We start from the raw sequence: 27,610 nt of genomic DNA, 5'->3' as shown, positions 1-27,610 counted from the left end.
GCTAGAGGTTTGTCAATCTTGTTTATCCTTTCAAAGAACCAGCTCTTGGTTTCATTGATTTTCTGTATTGTTTTTTTGGTCTCTATGTCATTTATTTCTGCTCTAATCTTTATTATCTCCTTCCTTCTGCTCACTCTGGGGTTTTCTTGTTGCTCTCTTTCTAATTCTTTGAGTTGTAGAGTTAGATGATTTACTACCATTTTTTCTTGTTTTTTGAGATAGGCCTGTAGGGCTATAAACTTCCCTCTCAGGACTGCTTTCATTGTGTCCCATAGGTTTTGGATTGTTGTGTTTTCATTGTCATTAGTTTCCAGGATGTTTTTAATTTCTTCTTTGACCTCATTGGTAACCCAATCAATATTTAATAGCATGCTATTCAGCTTCCAGGTGTTTGAGTATTTTGGGTTGTTTTTATTGTAGTTTATTTCTAATATTATGCCATCGTGGTCCGCGAAGACGCTTTTTATGATTTCAATCTTCTTGAATTTGGGGATACTTTGCTTGTGACCCAATATATGGTCTATTTTTGAATATGTCTTATGAGCATTTGAGTAGAATGTATATTCCCTGGCTTTGGGGTGAAGTGTTCTGAAGATGTCTATTAAGTCCATCTGATCTAGGGAGTCATTTAGGATTGCTGTATCTTTGCTGATTGTTTGTTTAGAGGGCTTATCCAGTGCTGTCAGTGGTGTATTAAAGTCTCCTACTATGATTGCATTGTTGTCGATCTCTCCTTTGATATCTTCCAGGAGTTTTTTTATGAATTTGGGTGCTCCTGCATTGGGTGCATATATGTTTACCAGGGTTATATCTTCTTGTTGTATTGATCCCTTTAGTATTATGAAGTGGCCTTCCTTATCTCTTGTTATGGCCTTCACTCTGAGGTCTATTTTGTCCGATATAAGTATTGCTACCCCAGCTTTCTTTTCCTTTCCATTTGCCTGAAAGATATTTTTCCATCCTTTCACTTTCAGTCTGTGTGAGTCCCTTCTAATGAGGTGGGTTTCTTGTAGACAGCAGATGTATGGGTCATGTTTTTTTATCCATTCAGCCACTCGATGTCTTTTGGTTGGAGCATTTAGTCCGTTTACGTTTAAAGTTATTATTGAAAGGTACTTGTTTGTAGCCATTTCTTTTTTTGTGTGGCTGTTTTCTTTCTGAGCTTTTTATTTCTTATTTTTATACCAGTCCCTTTAGCATTCCTTGCATTGCTGGCTTGGTGGTGACAAACTCCCTTAGCCTTTTTTTGTCTGTGAAGCTTCTTATTTCCCCTTCAAGTTTGAATGATAGCCTTGCTGGATAGAGTATTCTTGGATTCAGTCCTTTGCTTTGCATCACTTTGTAAATTTCAGTCCATTCTTTTCTGGCCTGATGTGTTTCTGTTGAAGTATTTTCAGATTTTTAATAAAGCGATCACATAAGAAAACATTAGGATAGGAGACATTTCATTTTGAAGAAAAGAACATTGGGTAGCCTTGGGGCTTGTTGAACATGAGTTCATTTCAGTTCTTTACATTCTCCCTCCCATGTAATCTGCAAAACCTAGGGAGCAGTTAGCAGTAAGATGAGCTATTCAGGGGAGCAAGCAAATGTCTGCTAGCTTACTATAAGTAAGGCTGAGTTAAGGACAGTGGCCTGGAAGGAGAGCCTTAATCCTTGTGCTATATGACCGTGGACAAGTTACTTAGCTTCTCTCTAGATCCCAGTTTCCTCACCTCTACATAGGAAATGCTGCAAACAGATCGCTGAAGTGGAGCAAACGAATAAATCAGAGAAGTAAGAAGATTTTCTTCTCGTCAGCCTTAAATGCTTTTCTGAGTGTGGAAATGTGCAAAAGGCAAGAAGTGGAACTCCCAAAGAAGTCGGGGGAGCGGGAAAAGCTTGCAAATTCCAACCGGCACAAGCTAAAGAGAAACATGGGCTGCTGGTGAACCAAGTATACACAGAACCTGGGGGATGGAGACCGAACGGAAGAGACCTAAGAGAGATGACAACGTTTCCTGTCCACAGAAGATGGCACAAGCAAATAAAAGAGTAAGAGTTCACAAGAAGGTACCAATTCCTCCGCTGCCCACTCACTTGCCACCAGTTAACCTGATTCACGGAAAGGTAGTGAGGGGGTGGTGCCAGCAGTTAAAGCTGAGCACCTGCGGCCAGAAACAGAAGCATGTAATAGGCGTGTGAGTGTGCGTGGCCTCCCCAAAAGGGTACCCCTCTGACACCAGAGGAGGCAAGGGTGTTGACATCATCACAAAGGAAACTGAAGATGAAAAGGGGGGAAACGACTCAGGACAGTTTTGGTCTTCCCGAAGTGACTGCTCCGCTGGAGAGGGGGTTGCTCCTGAGGGAACGGGCAATATTTTCGTAACAACTTCCACGCCGAAGCTGTGTTTGCCTCCTGGAGCAGAATTGCAGCCACGACTGGGAAGACGGAGACCGTGGGGTCCCCACAGGAGGCCTCTGGTTACAAGGGGTGTGTGGTCCTTGGACAAAGTCTCCCTGCAGAGACAGGGGTTTGGGTTCAGCTACAGTGTTATGCTGGGCAAGCCTGGGTTGCTGAGAAACCAGGGCAAGTGTGTTCACTGTTCTTGGTACCTTCCTGTAACTTTCCACCCCTACACCTAGAGAATAATACGTTGTGCCCCAAATGCATTCATAGGAATAAGGTATTAGCGAGAAGCTTCCAATTACAATGCCACAAAAAAGAGAATGGCTCTGATTGTAATTAATATGGTAGGAAGGTGACTACAATCAACCCCATGATGCCACTGACAGCATCTCCAGGCTGCTTCACACCTCCATGCTCCCAGCTTACAGGGCCCATAGTCGGGCGGGGCAGATGTTACCCTCAGACTGCCAACAGTGCCTGCTGCTTCATCTGCTGGGATACAGACAGTTCTGTTTTGAAAGGGACATGCATTTCACAAGCTATCATTCATTGCAGTGAAGATGCAAAAGTCACTCACACCACCCAACAACTGCCCACCTGAAGCGGAAGGGACCCCAGCAGCTCTTTCACGGTGGGAGCCCGAAGTGAGCGTCATGGAGAAACAGGTGGGCTCCCTCGCTGGACTCCTGCCTCAGAATTCTGACTCCTCTAGGGATTTCTGCCTCGCAATTCTAAGTGTATTCACTTCAAACTGCTGACTATCTTAAGCCAAGGGAAAAGCTGTTATTGTGTCCACTCCCAAAAAACACATTCTTAATATTCAAAACATTTTGCGACATCGTTGTCTTAACTTGGGATTTCTGGGGTGTGTCCCTGGGATAAAAACTTGGGGTACTTGGCTGGTATTATTTCCAGTTGTAACTGTTTTGTATATTTTTGCTGTTTAAAAAATGTCCAAGGTTACTTCTGTGTCATAAATATGGAGTGTGCTTACAATGTGTATGTAAAGTAATTCATCTGCTGTGTTTCGGGAACTCTGTTGTACGCCAATTATTGTCAATGTTCTTAGCTCAGTAGGAGTAAGCCAAAAGGCATTATTTTGTTTCAGCGTAATAAATAACAGACACTTTATTCTTTAAAAAAAAGAGAGAAAGAACAAATCAAACAAAAGAAAGAAAAAACATTTGGAATTTCATCTATAGCTACAATTAGTACTTATATACTGGAGCTTAGCCCACAAGCCAAAACTTTTATCCTGCACTTATTTCCCAGGATTGGAAGTTTAAATGAAGTGGACATGAGTGTTTGTGAATATCTATACTAATGAAAGGGTAATATGCAGATGGTTGGGACGCCCTCACGCATAATGACCCATCAGCAGGCTGCATGCGCAGCGGGCGTGGGTGGGCGGGGACTTGCAGAGTCAGGGGACTTGTGTCAGGAATCACAATCCATCACCAGGAGGCCTGGGGCCAGCGGAGGCCTCAGCTCAGCGAGGCCTGGGCGTCCCTCGGCTCTGGGCGGCCCGGAGGCAGGAACCCCGGCTCCGGCCTACCTCTTTGGGGCAATCCATCAAGGAGCCCTGGATGGGTGGGTGGGGCCTACCTCTTTGGGGCGATGGATTGGGGGGCTCCCACACTGTGACAGGGCACAGGCCAGGCTGGTGGACACCCCCGAGTGCATGAATTTTGTGCACTGGGCTACTAGTTAAATATTACGCTATTACATAACAATGAGAGAGACAAAGACATGCATTTCTAGAAATAACTATATAAGGCAGTCAACAGTGCAAAGCATCCTAGGTTCAAGTGCCAAATAAGTAGGAGACAGAAGCCATAGAACTTGGGAGAGCAGAAGAGCCGAGGGAGCCCATGGAGGTCTTCAGGGAGACCTTACCTGGGCCTGGATGATTCTCCACAGGTATGAGGAACAGGCTAGTGAGGGAACAGATTATGACAAAATCATTTTAGCATTTGTTTGTTGTTTTAATTGTGATTAAGAAAAAACTTAAGCCCTATCCGGTTTGGCTCAGTGGAGAGAGCATCGGGCTGCGGACCGAGAGGTCCCAGGTTTGATTCCAGTCAAGGGCATGTACCTTGGTTGCGGGCACATCCCCAGTAGGAGGTGTGCAGGAGGCAGCTGATTGATGTTTCTCTCTCATCGATGTTTCAAACTCTCTATCCCGCTCCCTTTCTCTCTGTAAAAAAATCAATAAAATATATTAAAAAAAGAAAAGAAAAAACTTAACATTTACCCTTAACCATTTTTAAGTGTACAGTTCCGTATTGTTCAGCACATTCACATGGCTGGGCAACCTATTTCCAGAACAGTTTCATTTTTGCAAAAACTGAAACTCTGCACCCATTAAACACCTCCCCTTTCCCCACCCCCTAGTTCCTGGCAACCATCATTCTACTTTCTGTTTCTATGAATTTGACTACTTTAGATGCCTCATATGAGTGGAATCATACAGTATTTGTCTTTTCACTTTACACTGGCTCATTTCACTTTACAGTGTCCTCAAGGTTCATCCATGTTATTGCCTATGTCAGAATTCCCTTCCTTTTTAAGGCTGAATAACATTTCATTGTGTGTAGGTACCACATTTTGTTTATCCATTAATCTGTTGATGGACATTTGGGTGGCTTCCACCTCATGGCTATTGTGAATAATGCTGCTATGAACATGAATGTGCAAATATCTTTTCAAGACCCTGCTCTCAATTATTCTGGATGCGTGCCCAGAAGTGGGACTTCTGGATCATGTAGGAGTTCTTTTTTAAAGGACCCTCCATGCTGTTTTTCATAGTGGCTGCACCATTTTACAATCCATCCAACAGTGCACATACATCTATACATCTATACATCTATACATCTTTGCTAACACTGGTTATTTTGTTTTGTTTTGCTTTGCTTTGCTTGTCAGTAGCAAAGCAAAACAAAACAGAATGATTTGCGTTTTGTGACAGTTAGTGATTTTGAGCATATTTTCATATTCTTGTTGGCCATATATAAATGATCTTTGGAGTAATGTCTATTCAAGTCCTTTGCCCATTTTTAATAAGATTATTTGATTTTTTTGTTGCGTTATAGGAGTTCTTATATATTCTAGATATAAGCCCCTTATCATTTATATCACTTGCAAATATTTTCTCCCATCCCATGGGTTGCCTTTTTCTATGCTGATTATGCCCTTTGATACACACAAGTTTTAAGTTTGATGTAGTCCCATTTGTCTATTTTTTATTTTGTTGCCTGTGCTTTTAGTAGTGTTATATCCAAGAAATCATTGTCAAGTCCAATATCATGAAGTTTTTTTCCTAATTTTCTTTGAGGGCTTTTATTTTATTTTACTTTTTTATTGATTTCAGAGAGGAAGGGAAAGGGAAAAAGAGAAACCCCAATGACGAGAGCGAATCATCGATAGGTTGCCTCTTGCACACCCCACCCTGGGGACTGAGCCTGCAACCCCGGCATGTGCCCTGACCGGGAATCAAACAGGTGACCTCCAGGTGCATGGATCAATGCTCACCCATTGAGCCACACCAGCCAGGCATAAATATATCTTTCCTATAACTCTTCATTTGTATAATCTGCTTCGGTGGCACGTCATACTATACCCATCTCTCTAGCCTGCTTTTTTTTTTTTCATTCAGAGTATGTTGAAAATAGCTTTCTACATCAATAAATATAAATTTACATTTACATTTTCAATGGCTATATCTTATTCCAATTTAGAAATGTATTCTCTTTGATAAGTCTATTCATGGGCTCTGAGATACTTCCAATTTCTGATATAAGGAATTATTAGCCCCAATTTTAAGATTAGGGAATTGAAGCTCTGAAAAGCTAAATGACCCCTTTTTTGAAATTCCGGTCTGGAACTAAACTGCTCAGGCATAACTCCAGACTAATGACTCTTAAAACAGTGCTCTTTCACTTAGCTAGCGTGGCTCAGTGGTTGGGCGTGGATCTATGAACCAGGAGGAGGTCACAGTTTGATTCCTGATTAGGGCACATGCCCAACTGTGGGCTTCGTCCCCAGTGTGGGTCGTGCAGGAGGCAGCCGATCAATGATTCTCTCTCATCATTGACGTTTCTATCTATCCCTCTCTCTTCCTCTCTGAAATCAATAAAAATATATTTTTTTAAATATATCTTTTCTCCAACTAAGCCACAGGTGGCTGGAATTCTTGGCACATGATATGGACTTGACCACTAAAACTGAGATTTATTTTAACTGCCCAGTTTCTTAAAAAGTTAAGAATGTATTTACTATAAAACCCAGCCAGCCCTGGCCGGTGTGACTCAGTTGGTTGGAGTGATATCCTATGCCAGTGATGGCGAACCTATGACACGCGTGTCAGAGGTGACACGCGAACTCATTTTTTTGGTTGATTTTTCTTTGTTAAATGGCATTTAAATATATAAAATAAATATCAAAAATATAAGTCTTTGTTTTACTATGGTTGCAAATATCAAAAAATTTCTATATGTGACATGGCACCAGAGTTAAGTTAGGGTTTTTCAAAATGCTGACAAGCCGAGCTCAAAAGGTTCGCCATCACTGTCCTATACACTGGAGGATTACTGTTTTGAGGTTTGATTCCCAGTCAGGGCACATATGCAGATTTCAGGTTTGATCCCCTGGCTAGGTGTGCATGAGAGGCAACCGATTGATGTTTCTCTCCTTCTCCCTCTCTTTTTAAAATCAATAAAAAAACAAATCTTTGGGCAAGGATTAACAAAAAACCCCAGCCATTCACCCAGCTGGTGTGGCTCAATGGTTGAGCCTCGACCTATGAACCAGGAATTCATGGTTCAATTCCCGGTGCAATTCCTGGTCAGGGCACATGGCCTGAGTTTGGGGCTTCATTCCCAGTAGGGGGCATGCAGGAGGCAGCCAATCAATGATTATCTCTCATCATTGATGTTTCTATCTCTTTCTCCTCCCTTCCTCTCTAAAATCAACAAAATATATTTTTTAAATTTTTCAATAAGTTATAAAGATAACCATTTATTAATATTTATATAAAATATGTTTTTAAAAGTTAATAAAAATAAATACATTATCACCCACTTTTTGTAAAATAAAACTATACATATAAACTTTAATAAATACTAGAATATGTCTCAAAATGTTAATAGAAATTATATCTACGGCTGGTAGCATTATAGGTGGTTATTTTTCTTCTTTGTGATAATCTATGTGTTCTAATATTTTTACAATGTACTTTTGAAAAGAATAATTTTCTAATTTTAAAAGTGAGAGTAGGAAAAAGATTATTTAAATAGGACACCAAAAATACCAAGCATAAGATAAATAATTGATAAAATGGACTATATTAAAATTAAGAAATTCATCAAAAGACACCATTCAGAAAGTGAAAAGGTGAGTCACAGACTTGAAGAAGATAGTTATAATACATGCATCCAATAATGAACTCAAATCCAAAATACATAGTTAAAAAATACTTTTACAAATAACTAAGTAAAAGACAGACAACCCAATAGTTAATGGGTATAAGACTTGAACAGGCACTTTAGAAAAGAGAACATCCAGAATTTCCAACAAGTCCACATACTTTTTAAAAATATATATTTTTTTATTGATTTCAGAGAGGAAGGGAGAGGGAGAAATAGAAACAGCAATGATGAGAGAAAATCATTGATCGGCTGCTCCCAGCACACCCCCTAGTGAGGATCAAGCCCACAACCCAGCATGTGCCCTTGAAGGAATTGAACCCAGGACCCTTCAGTCTGCAGGCTGACGCCCTATCCACGGAGCCAGACGGGCTAGGGCTACATACTTTTTAAAGTGCTCGTTGCAAATTAAAACCCACAAATCAGATACACACTCATTAGAATGGCAAAAAAAAAAAAAGATAATGGAAATACCAAATATTGACCAGGTTGTGGAACTAGAACTCTCAGACATTTCTGGTGGGAATACATGGATACAATCACTTTGAAAAACTGTTTGTTCTACCTATTGAAGTTATAGCATGCCTGCCCTCTTGTCCTATAATTTCTCTCCTAGAAATATACTGAAGAGAAGTGAGGGCTTATGTCCACCAACAGAAATATATGAGGATGTCCATAGCAGTGCTATTCATAACCACTCAAATCTAGGAACAATCTAATGGCAATGGACAGTAGGAAGGATAAATTGTGGTCTATCCACACAATGGAATACTAAATGCAAATATGAACTCCTGCTATATGCAACATCATGGGTGGCTGAGGAGCATGTGCCAAAGAGCGTATCTGTGTGATTCCATTTATAAAACTGGTGAACGAATCTCTGCTGATAGAGGTGGTTGTCTGGGGGGTGGTGAGGGGGCGGTGGTTATTGACTGAGTGCAAGCTTGGGAGAGCCTCTGAGGTACTGGGAATGTTTGGTATACCTTTTTTTAAAATATATTTTTATTTATTTCAGAGAGGAAAGAAGAGAGAGAGAGAGAGATAGAAACATCCATAATGAGAAAGAATCATGAATCGGCTGCCTCCTGCACGTCCTCCACTGGGGATCGAGCCCACAACCCGGGCATATGCCCTTGACCGGAATCAAACCCGGGACCTTTCGCCAGAATCGGTTTGGCTCAGTGGATAGAGCGTTGGCCTGCAGACTCAAGGGTCCCAGGTTCGATTGCGGTCAAGGGCATGTACCTTGGTTGCGGCCACATCCCCAGTGGGGGGCGTGCAGGAGGCGGCTGATCGGTGTTTCTCTCTCATGGATGTTTCTAACTCTCTATCCCTCTCCCTTCCTCTCTGTAGAAAATCAATAAAACATATTAAAACAAACAAAAAACCTGGGACCTTTCAGTTCGCAGGCCGACGCTCCATCCACTGAGCCACACCGGCTAGGGCTGTTTCGTATACCTTGATGGAGTTACCCAGGTGTGTGCATAGGTAAAAATTCATCAAGCTTAATATTTTGCTGTCTACAATTATAATTTAATTTTTTAAAGTTTTATTAAAAAGTGTCAGAGCAGCAAGAAGAAAGCTATTCATCCATGTTTGGAGGGTGAATATTAAGACTAAAAAGTAAGGGCTCGAAAAATTGCCTATAAAAAAAAAAAAAGGGGGCCGGCTTCCGCCCCAGTAGAAAAGGAAAATTCTGAGCTTTTCTCCTGCGAGTGTTCAATATTGTTTTAGTCTCTTCATACTTTATTTCTCACTGGTGAACTGGGAGCTGATATCTGGTCATTTGTGGTCTGTCCATTAAGGGACTGGATTAAAAATAGTTTATTCATACACATTTACAGGTGTGTACATGTCACAGAGAGGAAACAAATGATTCCAACCCTTTGCATAGGATCTGGTACCTGGAAAAAAGTGCTGAAAGGCTGAAAGGTGGTTTTGCTCCGCCCAGTTCTCCCCTCAGCAAACAGTGTCCGCTGCTGTCAGGTCTCAGCAGCCTCTACAGAGCTCCAGCCCGCAAGTGGCCCTCCTGGCCCTCTGTCCTTCCCGGCCCATCCCACCTGCCATGCCAGCTCTGAGCTGAGGCATTTACTGACTTGGAAGGTGTTACCTGGAAACTGCCTTTTCCCCGGGGGCATTTGCATTGCGAAAGGGGACGTTACAGACACGCTGGACAGACCTATATGTGGGAGGAAGAAGGGGAATTTACAAATGCAAGTTGCATTCGAAATGATTGGCAGGTTCCCTAAAATGTTTAGAAGAAATTCCAAGAAGTTCAAAAGCGTTTAGGTACACCGAAACTTACAATTCGTAACAAACCGTTATCTCCCTGGAGCCTGACGACAACCTGTGATGTGGCCTGGGTCCCTGGCCCCATTTTAGGGACCTAACCGCCCACTGGGAAAGCTAAACACGTTCACAGGGTTACGCAACTGGGACTCGGAGGCCTCGGAACGTGAACTTGAGTCACCGCACTCCGGACACCCCACCCCCGCCTTCCTCTTCCACAAAAGCCTTAGACCACTGCACCGATTTTTAGATAATTTCCACACAAAGGTGGAACATTGGTCCTAGATGAAAGGCAGATGAAAGGTAGACCTATTTTCTACAATGTCTCCAAGTTCCATCTTACTCTAACCACTTGTTTGCATGTAACTAACAATTTTTTATATCATGTTGGTTTTTTCTCTTTAATGCTCAGGAGCCCGGGTATAGGGGACAGTTAGGTTCAGGGCCTCAGGTCTGGTAGGATTAACTAAACGGTGTCGCAAGCCTTTCCGGAACCAGCGGCAGGAGCTTTGAGCCCTCCCCTGCAGATTTGCTCCTGGAAAATTCTTTCTCTTTTTCTTTCCTCTTCTAGCTCTCATTTGAGCCTCACTTCAGTTGTGTCACTTCCCGACCTTCTGGATGTGCTGGTGGTAGCTACAAACTGCCACAACCTTTGACTCCAGATGCTCTCCACACATTTATTTTCATGTCTGATCAGGGATGTAGTGGAGGCACTGAGAGGCGGGCTGGGGAGAGTCTGAGCCTCCCTAACAGCAAGCCACTCCGTATAAACACACAGTTTAAGTAGAAACAGTGGTAAGGAAATGCAGCTTTATAACAATTTCCTGAAATTCAGAGTCCCCAGCTTTCACAACCCCTAGGGCAGCGGTTCTCAACCTGTGGGTCATGACCCCTTTGGCAGTCGAACGACCCTTTCACAGGGGTCGCCTAAGACCATCCTCCATATCAGATATTTACATGACGATTCATAACAGTAGCAACATTACAGTTATGAAGTAGCAACGAAAATAATTTTATGGTTGGGTCACAACATGAGGAATTGTATTTAAAGGGCCAGAAGGTTGAGAACCACTGCCCTAGGGCAGTGGTTGGCAAACTGCGGCTCGTGAGCCACACGCGGCTCTTTGGCCCCTTGAGTGTGGCTCTTCCACAAAATACTGACTTCTGCACATGGGCCACGAAGTTTCAATCGCACCGTACGTGCGCGCCCGCACGTGGTATTTTAAAGAGCCGCATGTGGCTCACGAGCCACAGTATACCGACCACGGCCCTAGGGGTATTACTTATGTGATACACAGTGTCAGGATGGCCCTGAAATTCTGCAAGAAGGGACAGTTGCCTAACTACCTTCCAAAGGGCTTGCCCCTCCTACGAACCCCCATTACAAAAATTCAGCAGCGCCTTTGATAAGGATCGGGCAGGTACCAGCAGAAAGGAGCCAAGTCCACAGAGTTCACTGACGTCACGGGAAATGGAAAAGGACCACGGTTGAGACAGGTAAGGTCCAGAGTGCAGGAGGCCAGAAGTTAGTCAGCAAACACAGCAACCACAGCACAGTTAGGCAAGGCCTGGCGTTCATCCCGGGGGAGGGCTGTCTGTGTGGAAGAGAGGGGAGCGCTGCCCCCACTCCTGTTGATTTGAGCCACAAAGAAGTCTGATGCTTACAATTCGCCACCAGAGACGCTGGGAGGGCTTCTCACAAGAAAGACCAAAAGTTGCATGTTTGACTTAAGACTCCAGTAAAGGTCGCTCTTTGTTTCGGGGAGAATCACATTTGTCTTGAGTTTTTGCTTCATTGTGTTCAAATCTGTTAGTTTATGAAACCAGGAGAACTCGGACATCGGCTGGTCTAAAAGAGCATTAATGAGGCTCCATCATCATACATTACATCGTCCACCAAATTTGCTAAACTTCTCAACTCTGGTCGCTAACTGGAAGGTTAAATCACCTTCTCTGAGGGTGGGCCAAATCCTGGTTCAGTTGTGCACAGGGAACACCCCCCCGCCCCGCCCCCCAGCTGCAGGCCCCAGATTCTGGCCCCAGGTGACCATTTCCAGACGAAGAGGGGTGTTTCTATCTGGCAGAAAAGAAATGGTCAGACATGAGACTTTGGAGGCCCGTGTTCTGTTTTTCAGGTCACCAAGAGGCCCAAAGTGTCCCCAGTTGGACCTCTTTGGACGGACCCCTTTGAAACTTCTGTGGCATCGAGCGTGGAGAATGTGCGAACTCCCAGCAGCTGTGGACCTGACCTCCCTGGATACCACTCCTTCCTTTCCCTCTAAATTCCAGAGCAGAGAATAGATAACTCAGCCAGCTCTGGTGGAAGTTTGCCAACACCTGTTGTTTAGAATAAAGAGAGGGGCAACCCCTGGAGATTCAGGGGTGCCTGCACTGACCCCAGACCTAGGCATTGAGGTGTATTTTGCAAAATGACTCATTGCTCTTTGTATTACATCCTGCCATGTGGGCCTGCTCTAAGGCCTTGCTCTTTCTTCTTGATTAAACTAATCTACGTAAACAAACAAGCAAGCAAGCAAACAAACCTATGTTATGTGGTGGGCAGAGACCAAGGAACAAATGGTCAGCACAAGGGAAGGTTTGACATGAATAGCTCCACCACTAGCCTGGGAATTGATGTAACTAGGAGGCGAAGAGACGTGAGGGTTACAGAATACCAACAATAGGCACTTACGGTTGGCTATGTGCCAGGCCCTGGGCTATGCATGTTATGTGTATTTATGAACTTTATTTAGTGCAACAACCCTGTGTGGTATTATTGTCTCTGTTTGGTAAATGAGAAAACTTAGAAGGGATTTAAATAAATTGCCCAAGTTTACATAGCTGGCGTTGCTGTAGGCAGTTAGACATGAGCAGAGCAAGGACCAAGGGCCAGGGGCAGAGGGTCACCAGGGCGGAAAGCCCCAGGTGCCTAGCAAAGGACAATCAAAAGGGTGGGTATTTCTCCTCCCCTAGGAAATCACTGGTCACCCGTTTGGACCCCCTGACCTTTCCTCCCTAGAGATAACATCTATGAATGACTCAGTTGTATTTCAGCTCCAGGCCCAGATAAGCAGCAAAACCGGCCAAAGCTGACGTCAGGACCAGCTGCAACGAATAATGACCCCCGCCCTGGTGCTGGCCAATCAATCAGTGGGGACCACAATCCTGAACGGACACACCTGGAAAGCTGCTGCATAGTCTAGTCTAGTACTAGTAAGATCCTCCCCTGGGACCTCCCCTAAAATCTCCGCCCGCAGAACCCTTAGGATGGAGGACCCAGTGCGCTCTCCCTCCAGGGCAGCCGCCTGCCCATGACTTTCCCTTCCCCTCTGCCCCCGCCCCCCCCCCCCCAGGAGCTTCCTCACGCCCAAGCTCCAAGGGCGTCCTTGACCTCTATAACCTGTTTGCTAAGCCCATTTCTCCTAGGAATTACTCTTTCTACCTCTGTAATTTACCCAATAAATGTTCTCTTACAGAGTGGGTCATGCTCTGAACCCAAGCAGTGAGGTTGCTGAACCCAGGTTTGGTCTGACCCCACCCGTCAGACACCTGGTGCCATTCCCGCTACCTACCACAGTGTGACAGAGCCAGAGCTGTGTGTTCACGGAACTGTTTTATTTTCCTTCCTACTTCACAGAAAGACCACATTTCCCAGATCTCCACGCATTTAAATGGGACCATGCAATTGAATTCTGGTCAGAATATAGATGTGATATACCCCATATCCAGGCTTAAAACATTCCACCTAAACCTCACTTCCTTTTTCTTAATATTTTATTTATTGATTTTATAGAGAGAGGAAAGGGGAGAGAGAGAAACATCGATTTGCTGTTCCATTTATTTATGCATTCATTGATTGATTCTTGTGTGTGCCCTGAGCAGGGATCGAACCCACAACCTTGTTGTATCTGGACAATGCTCTGACCAACTGTGCTACTCTGGCCAGGGCTCACTTCCTTTTTCTTACCTGCACAGCTGGAAGCCACGGGCCCGCTCTGCCCTGTTCCCTCCCAAGGACAGCCTGGATCCCGGAGTCACTGCTTGGAGGAGAGCCCTGGGAGGGAGCTCACTGCTTACATTGCACTGTGAGGGGAACAACACGGAAACCTTGCTGTGCTGCATGCGACACTTCAGGGTGATTTGCCACCACCGCGTAACGGACCTGCCTGGAGTGAGACAGCCGGGTGAGTTGTAGCCAGGACTTGAGTGCAGGGCTGTTTTACCTTAGCCACTCTTGCAGGAGAATGAGGAGAAAGCTGTTTCTAAAATGTCTAACTCTGCCACTAACCTGGTGTGGGATCTTAGCCGAGTTACTTTAGTGACTTGGTTTTTTTAACTGTTCACTGGGAATAAAAATATCTGCCCTTCCAACCCCACAAACTTATTGTAAGGATCAAAGAGGGCAATCGCTGCATAATGGCTTGGGAAATAAGCATCACCCAAATGCAAAAACAGTCTTTCCTGACCGAATTTCCCACCACCAGTGAGGAATCTATCCCACTGACCTTAGGAGTGGCATGAAACTGTAGTCTTTTTTTTTTTTTTTTAAGTTTTTATTGATGAGAGAGAGAGAGAAAGAAAGAAAGAAACATCTGTCGGCTGCCTCCTGTATGCCCCTTACTTGGAATTGAGCTGAACCTGGGCATGTGCCATGACTGGGAATCCAGTCGACGACTCTCGGCACGTGGGATGACACTCAACCAACCGGGGCCCGAACTTTAGTCTTATATCCGCGCCTCTATTATCCCTAATAGTTACTCTTTTGGTGCCTTTGAATTTTAACATAATCACACTTACAGATGAGTTGCAAAAATAACACGAGGAGCTCCTGTATACCTTTTATTTTGCCCCATTTCACATACATAGTTATTTATTCAACAGCAACTGGGAGACTTTGTGCGCTCTACCACGCCAGGCAGAGTACAACTCTGCCAATGCTTTGATTTCAGCGCAGTGAAGCTGATTTCGAACCTCTGCCCAGAGCTGTCAGAGAATAAATGTCTGTTATTTTAATGCAGCAAGTACATGGTAATTGTTACAGCAGCCATAGGAAAGTAATACAGTCCACATTTAATATTTAGGAAGTGTCCAGATAGTATCCATTTTACTTATATCTGTTCTCAAACTAATATCCTGTTCAGAATCACATTTGCACTTAGTTGTCTTGAATTTTTAGGCTCCTCTAATCTGGAACCTTATAAATAAGGTTACTGCCTTAGCCAGTTTGGCTCAGTGGATAGAGTGTCTGCCCGATGACTGAAGGGTTCCGGGTTCGATTCCAGTTAAGGGCATGTACCTTGATTGCAGGCTCGATCCATGGCCCTGGTCAGGGTGCATGCAGGAGGCAATTAATCAATGTATTAATGTTTCTCTCCAGAGAAACCAAGATGGCGGCATAGGTAAACACCGGAAATTGCTGCCTCGCACAACCACTTCAAAAATACAACTAATAAGACAAAACGGACATCATCCAGAACCACAGGAAGGCTGGCTGAGTGGAAATTCTACAACTAGAAGGAAAGAGAAAAGCACACTGAGACTCAGAGGAGCTGCGGAAGTAAATTGCAGAGGTAAGGAGGCGCACGTGGAGAGGGCTGGCAGCTGAGGACACGGTTGTCTTTTTCAATCGGGAGGGAGTCTCAAGCTCCTGACTGCTCTGAACTCCAGTTCCGGGTGAGTCTCTGGGGACCCAGACTCATACAGGGAGAAACTGGACTCTCTGGCATTGGGCAGAACTTGAGGGTGGCTTTCTCTCAGAGATGCTTGCAGAAATTACCGGGACACTGAGACACAGGGCCTCTTAGGGTAGGACTGGGGAGCAGCCATAGCTGCTTGTTCCGCCCTGTTGATCCCCTGAAAGCCCGCCCCACCCAAGCTGTGTGCAGAGGCTTTTGCATATGAAAGGCCTGGCCCTTTGCAACCTGAAAATTACCTAACAAACTGCAGCTAAATCAGAGAGACCCAGAACTTCCACAAGAGGGACCAAGGCCCCACAGCAGCTTGCATTGCTTCACAGCTGGGCCTCATCTGGACACCTCCAAAACCCAAACAAAGAAGAGGAATTTGCAGATCTCTCCATAGCTCCTGCTGGGTAGCCTCAGGCAGAGGCTAAATTAGCACCTCCTTAGAGATCCAAGAGCCAGTGTACCCAGTGGTCAGAGTGGGACCATCCAGATTACAACTCCTCACATCCATAAGGGACACACTCAAGGGGCAGACTCAGTGAGCACCAAAGCCCCACTGAAGCAAGTCTTGCCCCAGAAGGGTGTCTCCAGCTCAAAAGTTCTCCCACTGCAGACACAGCTGATTCTCATAGCCAATTGGCCTGCAGGTCAATTCCTCCCAGTGATACCTACAACAATCAAGGCTTAACTACAACAAGACTGTGCACAAAGCCCACATAAGGGTGCACCAAGAGTGTCCACCTCTGGTAATTGGGGAGGCTGAGCCACTGGGCCCTATAGGACACCTAGCACACAAAGCCACTCTACCAACACAGGGAAGCATAAAAAATGCAGAGACAAAGAAACAGGTCACAGATGACAGAAATGGAGGAAAGCAAACTACTGGATATAGAGTTCAAAACCATGGTTATAAGGTTTTTCAAGAATTTTCTAGAAACCGCCGATAAATTTAGTGAGACCCTCAAGAAATCTAGTGAGACCCTTGATGTTATGAAAAAGGACCAACTAGAAATTAAGCATGCACTGACTGAAATAAAGGATATTATGCAGAGTTCCAACAGCAGACTAGAGGATCACAAGAATCAAGTCAAAGACTTGAAATATGAAGAAGCAAAAATCACCCAACCAGAAAAACAAAAAGAAAAAAGAATCCAAAAATATGAAGATAGTGTAAGGAGCCTCTGGGACAACTTCAAGCGTACCAACATCCGAATTATGGGGGTGCCAGAAGAAGCGAGAGAGCAAGATATTGAAAACCTATTTGAAGAAATAATGACAGAAAACTTCCCCTACCTGGTGAAAGAAATAGACTTACAAGTCCAGGAAGCGCAGAGAACCCCAAACAAAAGGAATCCAAAGAGGACCACACCAAGACACATCATCATTAAAATGCCAAGAGCAAAAGACAAAGAGAGAATCTTTTTTTTTTAATATTTTATTGATTTTAGAGAGGAAGGGAGAGGGAGAGATAGAAATATCAATGATGAGAGAGAATCATTTATCAGCTGCCTCCTGCACGCCCCCTACTGGGGCATCGAGCCCGCAGCCCAGCATTTGCCCTTGGCCGGAATCAAACCTGGGACCCTTCAATCCGCAGACCGACGCTCTCTCCATTGAGCCAAACCAGCTAGGGCAAAAGAGAGAATCTTAAAAGCAGCAAGAGAAAAACAATCAGTTACCTACAAGGGAGTACCCATATGACTGTCAGCTGATTTCTCAACAGAAACTATGTAAGCCAGAAGGGAGTGGCAAGAAATATTCAAAGTTATGAATAGCAAGAACCTACAACCTAGATTACTTTACCCAGCAAAGCTATCATTCAGAACTGAAGGTCAGATAAAGAGCTTCACAGATAAGAAAAAGCTAAAGGAGTTCATCACCACCAAACCAGTATTATATGAAATGCTAAAAGGTATCCTTTAAGAAGAGGAAGAAGAACAAAAAGGTAAAGATACAAATTATGAACAACAAATACACATCTTTCTACAAGTGAATCTGAAAATCAAGTAAATAAATAATCCAATGAACAGAATAAACTGGTGAATATATTAGAATCAGGGACATAGAAAGGGAGTAGACTGACTATTCTCGGGGGATGGGGAAAGGGGTGTGGGGGGGGGGAAGAGACTGGACAAAAATTGTACACCTATGGATGAGAACAGTGGGTGGCAGGGGTAAGGACAGAGGGTAGGGTGGGAACCGGGTGGAGGGGAGCTATGGGGGGAAAAAAGGGGAACAACTGTAATAATCTGAACAATAAAGATTTAATTAAAAAAATGTTTCTCTCTGTGTGTCCCTCCTCCTCACTTCCACTCTCTCTAAAAATCAATGGAAAAATATCCTCAGGTAAGGATTAAGAAATAAACAAACAAATAAATAAGGTTACTTATAAGTGAGTTCCTCAGCTTTACTTTGTCTTTCTCAACCTTGACATTTTTGAAAAGTACAGCTTTTTATTTTTTTCAGAACGTTATTCAATTTTTGTTTGGCTGATGTTTTCTCATCCTTAAATTCAGATTACTATACATTTTGACAGGAATATGACATCATTTCGGGAGGTACATGATGTTAGTTTGTGACAGGATAGTAAGAAGCTAGGGAAATTCCTTGACAAGTGGAATAAGGGAAACTGAGAGATAATAATGAAACAAGGCCAAAAAAAAATCGAACACTTTACAGCTAGCTAATAAATCATAAGGTTTTATCTTCCCTGACTTAGGATCAAATGGGTTACACATTTCAGACCAGCCCTGGCCTCAGTCTGGGTCTGTCTTTGATGATGGTCTTTGAAAATAAAAGTAACCAGATAACATAACCCTGACCCTTCAACGCGCATATTTTGATGAATCAACATATTTAAAGACACGCCTGGAAAGCTAATGAACATTATTTTAAGACCTTCCCCTGAGACCTCCCTGAGGATTTCCCCCTACCAAAGAAAGATAAAAAGCCTCAAGACAAAGGACCCAGGCCTTGTATCTCTGTGTTTTTTTTTCTACTAAACTCTAAGGATGCCAAGAAAATTGCAACCAGGGGAGCAGTGGGTAGTGGCAGCTTGTGCTGGACTTACCCCCTGAACCTGTCTCCAAGACCCCCTGTTTCTCTGACTTTCTCTCTCCTGTTGCTTCTTCTACCTTAACCCCTCCCTTTGCTTCACTGTCCCCAACTTTAATAAATATATTCTTGCCCTGCCAGTGTTTCTCAGTGATTAGAGCATTGGCCTGCATACCCAAGGGTCGCAGGTTCAATTCCCAGTCAAGAACATGTATCTGGGTTGCTCTTTGCTCTCTGACCTTGGTCCAGGTGCATAAAGGAGGCAACCAAAAAGAAAAAAAAACAACAGGATTTTAAAAAACGGGAGGCAACCAGTCTCTCTCACATCGATGTTTCTCTCTCTCTCTCTCTCTCTCTCTCTCTCTCTCTCTCTCTCCCTCTCTCTCTCTCTCTCTCCCCCTTTCATCCTCTTTCCCTCCCTTCCACTCTCTCTGAAAAGCAATGTATAAAAAAAATCCTAGGGTGACGATTAACCAAAATATGTAAATAAATAATGAATATACTGTCAAAATCACCTGGACTCTAGGTGTGAAATCTTTCCTGCAAAAAGTCAAGAACCAACACACTACATACCGACTGGCCCTAGGTAGATCTGCTCCGGGCCCAGATTTTGTCTGGTAACAGGTTTATCTCAATATTAACAATGCTGATTTTGATCACTGGGTTGAAGTAAAGGCTGACAGATCTAGCCACTGTGAAGTTACTGATCTCCCTTTTATAACTAAAAAGTAAATTGTGGGTAGATGTTTTGAGGCTTTTCCTCATTAACTTTAACGCTCAAGTGTTAGCATCCATGATGATTTTCCAACTCCACCATTCCTTCCGATTAGTAGCTGTAATTCTGTAAGGAAGTTCTCCCCCTCCGTCCCATTTATTTATATCAGAATAGACTCATGGATTCTTATTTAATTCCCTGGGTTATAATCCACGACCATCATTATTTATTTTTGATGCTCAAAGATTGTCTCAGACTTGGTCAGTGTGAGCCCCTTAGAGCTGGCTTCTGGGTTCTATCAGTGTTCTTTGAGCACTTTCTTGTTTCTTGCACAAAAATATGTCAGGTTCATCTTATACTTTCTCTGAAGAAGTCTGTTCTCCAAGAAAGCCTGGCTTCCCTAATTGGAGAGTGGTATTTAGAAAACAAGATATGGGTGTTCTGTATGCTCATTGTAACTAATATATTGCTGCTCCTCTAGGCTTTCTCAGGAGACAAAGCCAGGAAATTTGTAGAAAACCATGAGTTCATACTGATATCTCCAATTCTAACCCAGCATCAGATGGTATGTTTTCCCTCTCCATTTCTGTAGCTTCCTTTGCCCAACTGTGAGAAAACTAGCTCCCATCACCCTCAATATATTTTCTCACTTGCTCAAGCCTAATCTCCCAAGTATAGGTCAATATTTATTTACAGAAGTTTTTATTTTTGGGGGGGAGGACAGTGAGATACACAAATTTAGCACAATTTGATGAGGTTAGATCAATGCCCATACTTAAGTAACTTATACTCCTATCCTATCTAATAAAAGAGAAACATGGTAATTAGCCGTACCTCCGATACCCTTCCAATTGGCTAATCAGGGCGATATGCAAATTAACTGCCAGCCAAGATGGCGGCCGGCAGCCAGGCAGCTTGAAGCGAACATGAGGCTTGCTTGCTTCAGTGACGGAGGACTCCAACATTCCCCACCTGCCACTGCCGGCCTCTGAGCTTGCAGTTTGAAACATTGTTACAAATATAGAAGCTAAACAAAACCCCAGAAACCTGCTTTCAGCCAGCCAGTATCTCAGAGCTGGAGTTGAAGCAGTGTTTCGATTATAAAACTCAAACAAACCAGATACCTGCTTTCAGCAGCCGAGGCCTAAGAGCTGGAGCCAAGCCTCAGAGCTAAAGTTGGCCCAGAATAAAAAAAGAGAGAGAAAAAGGAGCAGTTGGGAGCTTCAGTCACCTGCCAGCCTGAAAACAGCCCTCAGCCCCTCACCCAGACTGGCCAGGCACCCCAGTGGGGACCCCCACCCTGAAGGGTGTGTGACCAGCTGCAAACAGCCATCATCCCCTCATCCAGGCTGGCCAGGCACCCCAGTGGGGACCCCCACCCTGATCCAGGACACCCTTCAGGGCAAACCAGCCAGCCCCCACCCATGCACCAGGCCTCTATCCTATATAGTAAAAGGGTAATATGCCTCCCAGCACCGGGATCAGCGGAGCCTTGAGGCCTCCCGGCACAGGGATCAGCGTGACAGGGGGCAGCGCCCAAACCCCCTGATCGCCCTGTGGCTCTGTGTGTGACAGCGGGCGGGGCCACAACCTCCCTATCCGCCCTGCCCTGTTCGTGACAGGGGAAGGCACCCCAACCCCCTGATCGGCCCTGCTCTGTGCCTGATAGGGGGGAGCTCCCCAACCCCCTGATTGGCCCTGCGACTCTGTGTGTGACACGGTGCGGCACCCCAACCCCCTGATCCGCCCTGCTCTGTGCATGACAGGGGGCGGTGCCCCAACTCCCCAATCAGCCCTGCTCTGAGCCCAACCAGGGGCTGCACCTAGGGATTGGGCCTGCCCTCTGCCACTCGGGAGCAGGCCTAAGCCAGCAGGTCGTTATCTCCTGAGGAGTCCCAGCCTGCGAGGGGGCAAAGGCCGGGCTGAGGGACGCCCCTTCCCCCCCCCCCCCCCCCGCCGAGTGCAGAAATTTTTGTGCACCGGGCCTCTAGTCCTATATAATTAAGAGGTAATATGCAAATTAACTCTCACACCCTCACAAGATGGCTGCCTATGACCAGCCCAGCATGGGGGTTAGTGAGGGACGACCAAATGACTGAACAGTAGGCTGTGTGGGGTGACCAGGCTGGCAGGGGGGTTCGTGAGGGGCAACCAGGCTAGCAGGGATGTGTGCAGTTGGGGGCAACCAGGCCGGCAGGGAGGGGGCAGTTGGGGGTGACCTGGTTGGCAGCAGGGAGCAGTTAGGGGCAACCAGGCTGTCATGGGGGGAAGTTAGAGGAAACCTGGCAGGCAGGCAGGTGAGCGATTAGGAGCCAGCAGTCCAGGATACTGGCAATTGGATATCCCCCAAGGGGTCCCAGATTGGAGAGGGTGCGGGCTGGGCTGAGGGGATCCCCCCCATGCACGAATTTTGTGCACTGGGCCTCTAGTCAAAATATAAAACACTAGAGGCCCAGTGCAGGAAATTTGTGCACTGAGCAGGGGGGAGTTCCCTCAGCCTGGCCTGCGCCCTCTCGCAGTCCGGGACCCCTCAGGGGATGTCTGCCTGCTGGGGATTGGGCCTAAGCTGGCAGTCAGACATCCCTCTCACAGTCTGGGGCTCCCACAGTCCGGGACCATTCACTCCTTACAGGCCACCTGCAGCAGAGGTGGGAGAGGCTCACCAGCAATGAGCCCAGCTTCTGGCTGAGCGGCGCTCCCTCTGTGGGAGCACACTGACCACCAGGGGGCAGCTCTTGAGTTGAGTGTCTGCCCCCTGGTGGTCAGTGCACATCATAGCGAACGGGCATTCACTGTTCTGTCAATTTGCATAATAGGGTTTTATCATATAGGATTGCCATCATTTCCATTGCCTGAGCAATTTGACACCCCCAGACACAACCCCTTTCCCATTTTATTCCACCATAAATTTGTTTTTTTCTGTTTTAGTTCTTAGTATAATTGAAACAATGGCATGCACCTTTTTGTGTCTGCTTTCTTTCATTGAGCACAAGTTTGAACCTATGAAGTTCATTCATGTTATCATGTATATGAGTCGTTTGCTCCTTTTTATTGGTAACTTTCTATTGTATGAATTATTTAATCATGCTACTGGGATGGACATTTGGGTTGTTTCTAGATTCTTTCTAGCTCTTATTATGAAGAGAACTTCTATGAACATTTTTACTCAAGTCTGTTTATGAACATACTAGTAGCCCGGTGCACGAAATTCATGCACATTAAAAGAGAATTAATTAGCGGAAATATTTTAATATTGCTATTTTCCCTTTCTCTATAATAGAAGTGTGAGAAATGGAAGGAAATTAGTAAAATGTATATGAAAGTAATATATAAATTATGAGTAAATAAACAGTAACAAAAGGATATAACAACAACAGAGGCATGATATAAAAATGACAAAAACAAAATAATAAAAAAAGACAAAAACATGATATGAAGACAATAGTGATGCAAACAATGGCTGATAAAGTGATTAAACTTATTCTAATATCTCCCTGTACACCACATTAAGAGTGAAAACACTTTCAGAGTGCTTGACTAATTTCCCTTGTGATGAAGTACTTTGAACTTTAACTATAACATCACATGCTCTTCGAACTCAAGAGAAAGCAACATATAACTGACCATGTGCGAAAACGGGTTCAGGTAGGAATATGCCTACTCTGTCTACAGTTTGTCTTTGTGGTTTATTAATAGTCATCACAAATGCTGGCATCACGGGAAACTATCGTTGAATCAACTTAAATGGGAGGCCAGTGTCAGATGGGGACAAATCAATTCTTGGAATCAGAAAAACCTCTCCCTCTGCCGATCCTGTTAATACTTCAGCTTTGATAATGTTAGGTTGTAATCTTTTGATAATAAATCTGGTACCATTACAAAGACCCCATTTACTATTAAGATTTCTCAATAGCATGATGATTGCACCCACTTTCAATTTTAATTATGACATGGCATTCCCAAAGGAGTAATACTATTAAGAAATTTGATGGGAAATTTTTCCTTTTCAGCATCATCTGTGGAACCAATGGAATCATCACTCAAATATGTGTGAAAATCTCCATCAAGTATATCCAAAATTTCTTCATTTACTTTTTGAACGTGCTCATATTTTGGACAAAGAATTTCACATTTAGATATATTTATAATATTATCTATAGATATAGTATTTCCAAAGGTAGCTTCAATAATAGATCCATTACAAATCATTTCACAGGGGATTTCAATAATATCCATGCCTAAATGAAAACTGCTATTCGAGTTTGCCATCTCCAAGTTTTACTAACCATTCACTATAAGCAGAATCCTCTGATCTCATATTTGTTGTAAGAGACAACTTTCTGAAACATCCCCAAACATTGCAGTACTTTAAACTCGTTTGTACTATGACTGATCGCATAGCATGCAGTACAATACTGAGACATTGTCGAAAAGCCCCTCCAAGAAGGAGAACTTTCCCACCAAATACAACATTCATATTTCTCTTGGTAATCTGTCTATGGCGTTTATAGCATGACTGGATGCCATTGTGCATTCATCAATAATGAGAAGTTGGGCCTTTTTAATAGTTTTAGCAACTTCACTGTTTATATTGAGTCTAGAGATTGAAGTTTCTTTTAGTGGAATGAGTAATTTATATTGGGAATGAAAGGTGCTTCCACCGAGAAGTAAATTTGCAGCAATTCCTGTAGACACTGTGGGTAAAACAGTACTACCAAGACCTCTAATATAATCTATTAAAACTTTATAAAGATATGCCTCCACGCTCCGAGGGCCGGTTCCTGCCTCAAACCTCACCCTTGCAGGAAACAGCTCGGGGAGGGCGCAGCTGTTGCTAAGAGGACCCAGGACTCAGTGGGTCCACGCTCCGAGGGCCGGTTTCTGCCTCGAACCTCGCCCTTACTGGAAACAGCTCCGGGAAACAGCTCCAGGAAACAGCTTGGGGAGGGCACAGCCATTGCCAAGACAACCCCTGCAGGACTGACTTCCTTCTGGTTGGTCAAGCCTCTGTCATGACGTACACCCATGGTTTTTATATAAATAGATGTTTCGTTTCTCTTGAATAATTGCTGAGGAGTCGATTTCTTGGGTCATAAGGTAGGTGTATATAAAACTTTACAAGAAACCACCAAACATTTTTCCAAAGTAGTTGTATCATTTTTCACTCCTGTCAGCAATAAATGAGACTTTCCAACATTGGTCTTTGCAGTCTTTTTAATTTTTGCCATTATAGTGGATTTGTGATGGTATCTTGTTGTAGTTTCAATTTGCCTTTCCCTAATTAGTAACATTTTTGATCACTTCTTTATTTTTTCTTTTGTGAGTGTCCAAATCTTTTGCTCATTAAAAAAAAAAGGGGGGGACCTTTCTAATTGATTTGTGAAAGTTTTCAATATATTCTGAATGAGAGCATTTGTGAAATAAATGTTTTACAAATATATTCTCTCAGTCGATGGCTTTCATTTTCATTTTCTTTTTTTGTTTGTTTTTTGTTAATCCTCACCTGAGGATATTTTTCCCATTGATTTTTTAAAAAAATATATACTTTTAAAAAATATTTTTTATTGAATTCAAAGAGAAGGGAGAGGGAGAGAGAGATAGAAACATCAATGATGAGAGAGAATCATTGATTGGCTGCCTCCTGCACCCACCCTACTGGGTACTGGGGATCAAGCCTGTGACCCCGGTATGTGCCCTTGACAGGATTCAAACCTGGGACCCTTCAGTCTGCAACTGATGCTCTATCCACTCAGCCAAACCCGCTTGGGCTCCCATTGATTTTTTAGAAAGAATGAAAGGGAGGGGGAGAGACAGAGAGAGAAACATCGATATGAGAGAGACACACCGATTGGTTGCCTCCTGCACGGTCTCTGACTGAGGCTGGGGATCAAGCTGACAACCAAGGTAAGTGTCCTTGACCAGAATCCAACCCAGGATTCCAGACCAATGCTCTATCCACTGAGCCAAACCAGTTAGGGCTCCTTTTTATTTTCTTAACCATGTCTTGCCAGGAGCAGAAGTTTTAAATTCTGATGAAGTATAAATTTATCCAATTTTTAAATGGCTGTTTACTTTCCGTGTCCGAAGAAATCTTTGCCTCTAGGTTGTGAATCCTAATTACTTTTTAAAAATATTTTTATCGATTTCAGAGAGGAAGCGTGGGGGGAGATGGAGAGATAGAAACATCAATGATGAGAGAGAATCATTGTTCGGCTGCCTCCTGCACACTCCACACTGGGGATCTAGCCCGCAACCGGGCCTGTGCTCTGACCGAAATCGAACTGTGACCTCCTGGTTCATAGGTCGAGGCTCAACCACAGAGCCACGCCGGCCAAGCTACTTTATTTTACTTTATTTCTAGGGGTGGGGGGAACAGAAGTACAGAGAGGTTAAGTACCAAGTACTTAAATTAGTGCTGGAAACAAACAAACAAATTTTTCCTCTTTAAACTCAGAAGAGCAGGAGGCCAAGCAGGCTTCTTTGGTGATCAAATGAAGGACGTTAAAGGACACCCGGGAGGTTAGAAACAAGAGCCGTAACTGAGGTTCTCAAGACTTCAGTCTTCGGACTTTCAAGCTGAATAAACCCCGCACGTAGCTAATAGAGCCTAGAGTAGAGTCACCAAGGCTGAAATTGCTTGCAATCTCGGCAGACCCAACGGAGCAGCCCTGCCCCTTCCCACAGCAGCAAGAATTTGGAGGAATGCATTCAAGGGTGCCAGTTTGCCAGTTTGGAAGTCTGCGTGTTATCTGAGTCACGTCTCCAAGGAAGAGCCTGCTGAGGAAGGCGGTTTGCAGGGCGTGGTTCCCAGAGACAGTTCCCCAGTGCAGCCAGGACGAGTGGAGTACCCCTCCCACCGTATTCTGCTTCTGTTTCTATTTTTTTTAAACAATCATTTACTTTATTTTTAAAATTCATAACATTTAAACATCAAAATTTTGAAAAATTGCCAAAACCGGTTTGGCTCAGTGGATGGAGCGTCGGCCTACGGACTGAAGGGTCCCGGGTTCGATTCCGGTCAAGGGCATGTACCTGGGTTGCGGGCATATCCCCAGTGGGAGATGTGCAGGAGGCAGCTGATCGATGTTTCTCTCTCATCGATGTTTCTGGCTCTCTGTCTCTCTCCCTTCCTCTCTGTAAAAAATCAATAAAATATATTTTAAAAAAAAATTTTGAAAAATTATATAGTAAAAAAATCGCCCTTCCACCTTTGCATTTCACAACAGATACCCACTGTTACTTTTAAGAAACTTTTGAAAAATATATATTTTATTGCCCTGACCGGTTTGGCTCAGTGGCTGGAGCGTCGGCCTGCGGACTCAAGGGTCCCAGGTTCGATTCCGGTCAAGGGCGTGTACCTTGGTTGCGGGCACATCCCCAGTAGGGAGTGTGTAGGAGATAGCTGATCAATGTTTCTCCTTATCGATGTTTCTAACTCTCTATCCCTCTCCCTTCCTCTCTGTAAAAAATCAATAAAATATATATATATATTTAAAATATATTTTATTGATTTTTTACAGAGAGGAAGGGAGAGGGATAGAGAGTTAGAAACATAAGTGATGAGAGAGAATCATTGATCAGCTGCCTCCTGCATGCCCCACACTGGGGATGGAGCCCACAACTCAGGCATGTGCCCTTGACTGGAATAGAACCTGGGACCCTTCAGTCCTCAGCTGATGTTCTATCCACTGAGCCAAACCACTTAGGGCTCCTTTAAGAAACTTTTAATGCATTTACAAGATAATACAAATATGTAGTATTTCCCCCCTTTTTAATATAAATGTTATCTACTATATACCCTGTTCCGCACCCCACTTTTTTCAACCAGTAATATGTCTTGGAGAGCTTCCTGTATCAGTACACAAAGATATTTCTCAGTATTTTCTGCAGCTGCATAGTATTCCACAGTATAGATATTCTGTAATTTATTTGATCAGGTCCTTGTTGATGAATATTTATTTAGCTTTCCAGATTTTTGCTCTTTTGTTCAAACACTGAAAAAGCTTGTACATAAATCATTTCACACACCTGCAACTATAACTGAGGATAAATTTCT

The 27,610-nt window shown here is 43.9% G+C and overlaps 1 pseudogene; it reads left to right on the top strand.

Moving 5' to 3' along the window:
* The first annotated feature begins 1,908 nt into the window (after positions 1–1,908).
* On the top strand, positions 1,909–3,405 carry LOC132236572 (developmental pluripotency-associated protein 4-like; annotated as a pseudogene).
* Positions 3,406–27,610: the final 24,205 nt, after the last annotated feature.

This window comes from Myotis daubentonii, chromosome 6 (genome assembly GCF_963259705.1).
Source record: "Myotis daubentonii chromosome 6, mMyoDau2.1, whole genome shotgun sequence".
Taxonomy (NCBI): domain Eukaryota; kingdom Metazoa; phylum Chordata; class Mammalia; order Chiroptera; family Vespertilionidae; genus Myotis; species Myotis daubentonii.
This window is presented reverse-complemented; position numbering and strand designations above follow the sequence as displayed.